Source organism: Hemitrygon akajei, chromosome 25, assembly GCF_048418815.1.
Source record: "Hemitrygon akajei chromosome 25, sHemAka1.3, whole genome shotgun sequence".
Taxonomy (NCBI): Eukaryota; Metazoa; Chordata; class Chondrichthyes; order Myliobatiformes; family Dasyatidae; genus Hemitrygon; species Hemitrygon akajei.
The window spans coordinates 43,982,929-43,989,269 of record NC_133148.1 but is presented as its reverse complement, the minus strand read 5'-3'; positions in this window follow the sequence as shown (position 1 = coordinate 43,989,269).

Sequence of the window (6,341 nt, the reverse complement as noted above, 5' to 3'; positions counted from 1 at the left end):
GTCCAATTCTCCTGACTCTGTCCACCCTACACAAAGTCCCAGTACACTGGCTCTGACCTCCCTATATAAAGTCCCAGTCTCCTGACTCTGACCACCCTACACAAAGTCCCAGTCTCCTGACTTTGACCTCCCTATATAAAGTCCCACTGACCTGCACCTGGCCCATATCTCTCCATACACCTCTCATCCATGTACCTGTCCAAGTTTTTTTAAATGTTAAAATGGCTCTGACCATTTAAGAAGTATCTGGAAGAGCAACACCTGGCTACAGATCAGGTACCAGAAAATGGATTAGTATAGATGGGTGTTTAAAGGTGAGCATGGCCATGATGGACTGAAGAAGCTGTTATTGCACTGTACTGCAGACCTGAGTGTGTCATCCTCCAGGAGCTCTTCATCTATTCCAGCATCTTCTTCCCAAACTCCAGTAGGAATGTGTGGGCTGCAGGGGGAAAGAAATACCTGATTCATGATTCACAATCAATTGATCTCTTTAGCTTTGTGAGTGATCACGGCTCACATTGTTCCCATAATGTCCAGTGATAAATAATCTCCAGATACATCTCCATGTCTGTGCAAATCTTTTTGTCCATCAACATTAATCCTGTTTGCCTGCATCTAGGACCATTTCCATCTGTCCCTTTTCTCTGCTCTCCTTATCTACATACCTCTATTACTATTTCTCTTCTCTCCTATGCCCAACATATTTATGCAATTATGAAAAAGGCACAGCATTGGCTGTATTTCATTAGGAGTTTGAGGACATTTTATATGTCACCAGAGACTCTAGCAGAATTACACAGATGTATTGTGGAGAGCATTCTGGCTGGATGCTTCACTATCTGGTATAGAGGGGCCAATGTACAGGCTTGGTATAAGTTGCAGGGTTGTAAACTCATTCAGCTCCATCATGGAGCTCCCCACTACTGAGAACATCTTCAAAGGCAATGCTTCAAAAAAGGCATCATCTTTCATTAAGGACCCACACCATCAAAGACATGCCCTGTTCTCATTATACCATCAAGAAGGAGGTACAGGAGCCTAAAGGCACACATGCAACATTTTAGGAACAGCTCCTTCCCTTCTGCTATCAGATTTCTGAAACCCATGAATACTACCTCACTATCTTGCTGTCTTTTTGCACTGCTTTGTGTTATATATTGTAAATTGCTCTGTTTTTATGTTTTGCACTGTACTGCTGCTGCAAAACAATACATTTCATGACATATGGTGGGTAAAATCAGAGCTCATGGCATTGGGGGGAAGATATTGACATGGATAGAAAACTGGTTGGCAGATAGAAAGCAAAGGGTAGCGGTGAATGGGTGTTTCTCGGAATGGCAGGTGGTGACTAGTGGGGTGCCACAGGGCTCGGTATTGGGACCACAGCTGTTTATGATTTACATCAATGATTTAGATGAAGGCATTGAGAATAACATCAGCAAGTTTGCTGATGATACTAAGCTGGGTGGCAGTGTGACGTGATGAGGATGTTAGGAGAATTCAGGGTGACTTGGATAGGCTGGGTGAGTGGGCAGATACTTGGCAGATTATGTTTAATGTGAGTAAAAGTGTGAGGTTATCCACTTTGGGAGTAAGAACAGGAAGGCAGATTATTATCTGAATGGTGTAGAGTTAGGTAAGGGAGAAATACAAAGAGATCTAGGAGTCCTTGTTCATCAGTCACTGAAGGTGAATGAGCAAGTGCAGCAGGCAGTGAAGAAGGCTAATGGAATGTTGGCCTTTATTACAGAGTGAGTTGAGTACAAGAGCAAGGAAATCCTCTTGCATTTGTACAGAGCCCTGGGGAGACCACACCTGGAGTATTGTGTACAGTTTTGGTCTCCAGGGTTAAGGAAGGACATCCTGGCTGTAGAGGAAGTGCAGCATAGATTCACAAGGTTAATTCCTGGGATGTCAGGACTGTCTTACGCAGAGAGGTTAGAGAGACTGGGCTTGTACACACTGGAATTAAGGAGATTGAGAGGGGATCTGATTGCAACATATAAGATTATTAAGGGATTGGATAAGATAGAAGCAGGAAATATGTTCCAGATGCTGGGAGAGTCCAGTGGTTTAAGAATAAGGGGTAGGTCATTTAGGACAAAGTTAAGGAAAAACTTCTTCTTCCAGAGAGTTGTGGGGGTGTGGAATGCACTGCCTCAGAAGGTAATGGAGGCCAATTCTCTGGATGCTTTCAAGAAGGAGCTAGATAGGTATCTTATGGATAGGGGAATCAAGGGATATGGGGACAAGGCAGGAACCGGGTATTGACAGTAGATGATCAGCCATGATCTCAGAATGGCGGAGCAGGCTCAAAGGGCTGAATGGTCTACTTATGCACCTATTGTCTATTGTCTATTGTCTATATGTCACTGATAAGAAATCTGATGCTGTTTCTGATTATGATCTGGCTCCTCCACTCTCCATCTGCCCATCACCCAAACACTCCTCCCACTGGTCCCGTCTACCATTGCTTCCCTTTGTCCTCCCCATCTCCTGTCCTGCTCCACCTTCTATCACCATCAGTCCCTTGTCATCTTCCTAGTGTCATTCCCACTTTCTTCTGCCCAATCTGCCTATCAACCCCATCTCTCATCTGAATCTACCTACCACCTGCCTGCCCACTCCTGTCCCAGCCCTCCTGCCCACATTTTCATCCTGGTTATCTCCCTTCTACTTTCAGTTCACATGAAGAGATTCAACTTGAAATGTTGACTTCCATTTCCCTCCGTAGATGCTGACTGACCTGTTGAGTTCCTCCATCATTTTGTCTGTGGCTTCATATTCTAACATCTGCAGTCTCTTGTGTATCCATGTATTTCAATTCCTTGCCTGTTTAAAGTGTCTATCAAAATGCTTCTTAATGTAGCGGTTGCATCCAATTCCACCATCTCCTCTGGCAGCACTTTCCAGCACTCTTACCCCTCAGATCCTCTTTAAAACACCTAGATCTTATCTTAAACCCATGTCCTCTCATTTTTGACACCCTTACTATAGGTACATTGTACAGTAGCCTTGTGGCCAGACAAATTCCAGTTAAACTTCTTCCTCTAATGCTCTTGAGGGGAGAGAATGCCTGTCTGTAAAGTTGCTGCTGCCACCTGGTGCATGGTTTGATCAGAGTTGCCATGGTTATATTCTGTAAATACTCTTCTTTTAGAGATACAGCACGGTAAAAGTCCCTTCCAGCCTAATTACATCCTAGCAACCAATTAAACTACTAACACTTCGGATGTGAGTCGGAGCCTGAGGACCCAGAGGAAACCCTCATGTTTAGGAAGAGAACATACCGACAGTAATGCTACTGTCAGTATGTTCTCTGCCCTAAACAGGAGGGTTTCCTCTGGGTTGGTGTTATTGTCACTGTTTTTTTTTGTGAGGTAGGGGATTGAGGAGTTGGTGTTATTGTCACTGTTTCGAATTGAACCTGGGTTGTTGGCACTGTAACGATGTTACGCTCCCATGTTACCCAATCTAACCTGCCATTGGCACATGATAAGGCACAGCCAGTTTAGAGACTTGCATATTTTATACAGCAGAGCAGCATCAAGAGGCTTCGCAACTGGGCATTCCACATGCTTATTCTACTAATCCCATTTCCAGCATTTGCACTGTAGACATTACCTCAGTGATTCAAATGCAAGGTCTGTTTGTGAGAGGACTGAGTTGAGGAATTGGGATCTGATATTCTTGTTGCTATTTTTCTGTGTGGGTGATCTGTTAGTTTTTTGTGTGTGAGGGAGGGGGTGTAGGTTTTGATGTTATTGTTACCGTTCTTCTCTGAAAGGGAGGGGATGGTGGTTTTGATACTATTGTCACCATTCTTTTCTGCAAGGGAGGGGTTTGACGAGTTGGTGTTATTGTTGCTGTTCTTTGTGAGGGAGGGGTTTGAGGGGTTGGTGTTATTGTCATTTTTTTAGTGAGGGAGGGGTTTGGGGATTTGGGGTTTGATGTTCCAGCTGCCATTTTCCATGTGGGCAATATGTTAGTATTTTGGGCGATGGAAGGTTTGGTGAGGGGGGGGGTGGTTTGCTTGCAAGTTTCGTTTTTCTCTTTTTCATGCCAGAGGTGAAGTCTTTTCTTTCAACACACTATGATGGTTTTTACGTATGCCATGGCTATCTGGAGAAGACAAATATCAGAGTTGTATTGTACAGGTATACTTTGACAATAAATTAAACCTTTGAACCTTTGTTTCCCCTGGACTGGAGGAGGTTAAAGATTAGATAAAGACTAGCTTTATTTGTCACATGTGCTTTAAAACATACAGTGAAATGTGTTGTCTTGTGTGTTTTGTGTCAATGACTAAGATAATCCAAGGATGTACTGGAAGCAGTCCACAAGTGTCATCATGCTTCCAACACCAAGCATGCCCACAGCTTACTAGCATTCACTGATCCGGGTTCAGTTCCGCAGCTGTCTGAGAGGAGCTTGTTCGTTCTCTCCGTGACTGCAAGGGTTTCCTCCAGGTGCTCCGGTTCTCTCTCACATTCCAAAGACGTAGGGGTTAGTAGTTTAATTGGACATATGGGTGTAATTGAGTTGCATGGACTCATTGGTCTGGAAGGGACTGTAACCATTGTGTAGCTCTAAAAGGGAAAGATTTACAGAATATTACCATGACAACTCTGATCAAACCATGGACCAGGTCTTTGGAACGTGGAAGACCACTGGAGCACCCAGAGGAAACCCACATGGTTATGGGGAGAACATACAAACTCCTTACTGGCATCAGGAGGAATTGAACCCATGCTGGTGCTGTAAAGTGTTATGCCAACCCTATACTATTGTGCCATCCACAAAAGGTTACGAAGAAAGGACTAGAAATATTAAACTGCATGAAACTTTTCCCCAAATCAGAAATAACTAAAACTAGAGGAATCTGATTTAAGGTGAGGGTAATAGAATTAAAGGGAAACTGTATGGACCTTGTACCTCCAGAAGATTTGCAACTCTGAGACAAATCAGGGTGGATAAATCCCCAGGGTCCAACAGAGCTATTTAAAATATCCTTAACGACAAGAGGTACCAGAGGATTGGGGGATAACAAATGTTGTTCCACTGTTACTAAAAAAAAAGGCTCTAAACAGAAACTAGGCAATTATAGGCCAGTGAGTCTGACATCATTTGTGGGAAAGCTATTGGAAGGTATTCTAAGGGACTGGATATGTGAGTATTTGGATAGACATGGACTGATTAAAGATAATCAGCATGACTTCATGTGTGGCAGGTCATGTCTAACTAATCTTATAGAGTTTTTCAAGGAAGTTACCAGGAGAGTGGATGGAGGCAAGGCAGTGAATGTTGTCTACATGGACTTTAGCAAGGTGTTTTACAAGGCTCTGCATAGGAGGTTGGTCAAGAAGGTTCAGTCACTTGGCAGTCAGGATGAGGTGGTAAATTGGATTGGTCATTAGCTTTGTGTGAGAAGCCAGAGTGTGGTCATAGAGGGTTGCCTCTCTGACTGGAGGCCTGTGGACTAGTGGTGTACTGCAGGGGTCAGTGTTAGGTCCTTTGTTCTTTGTCAAGTGTATCAATGTAGACAACAAGATAAGCAAATTTGCAGATAACACCAAGATTGGGGTTGCAGTGGATGGTGAGGAAGGCTATCATGGCTTGCAGAGGGATCTGCATCAGCTGGAAAAATGAGCTGATAAATGGTAGATGGAATTGAAAACAGACAAGTGCAAGGTATTGAACTTTGGCATGACTTACCAATCTGAGCCTGCAGCTCTGAAGAAACAGAAACATAGCAAACCTACAGCACATAACAGGCCCTTCGGCCCACAATGCTGTGCTGAACATGTACTTACTTTAGAACTTACCTAGGGTTACCCATAGCCTTCTATTTTTCTAAGCTCCAGGAACCTATCCAGGTGTCTCTGAAAAGACCCTATCATATCTACCTCCACCACCATCGCCGGCAGCCCATTCCACGCACTCACCACTCTGCGTAAAAGACTTACCCCTGACATCTCCTCTGTACCTACTTCCAAGCACCTTAAAACTGTGCCCTCTCGTGCTAGCCATTTCAGCCCTGGGAAAAAGCCTCTGACTATCCATAGGAAACAGGGAGCAAATAAGGTGCTTGAAGAGTATAAAAAGTGCAAAAAATACCTAAGAAAGAAATCAGGAGGGCTAAAAGAAGACATGAGGTAGCTTTGGCAGTCAAGGTGAAGGATAATCCAAAGAGCTTCTACAGGTATATTAATAGCAAAAGGATAGTAAGGGATAAAATTGGTCCTCTTGAAGATCAGAGTGGTCGGCTATGTATGGAACCAAAAGAAATGGGGGAGATCTTAAATAGTTTTTTTTGGTGTCTGTATTTACTAAGGAAA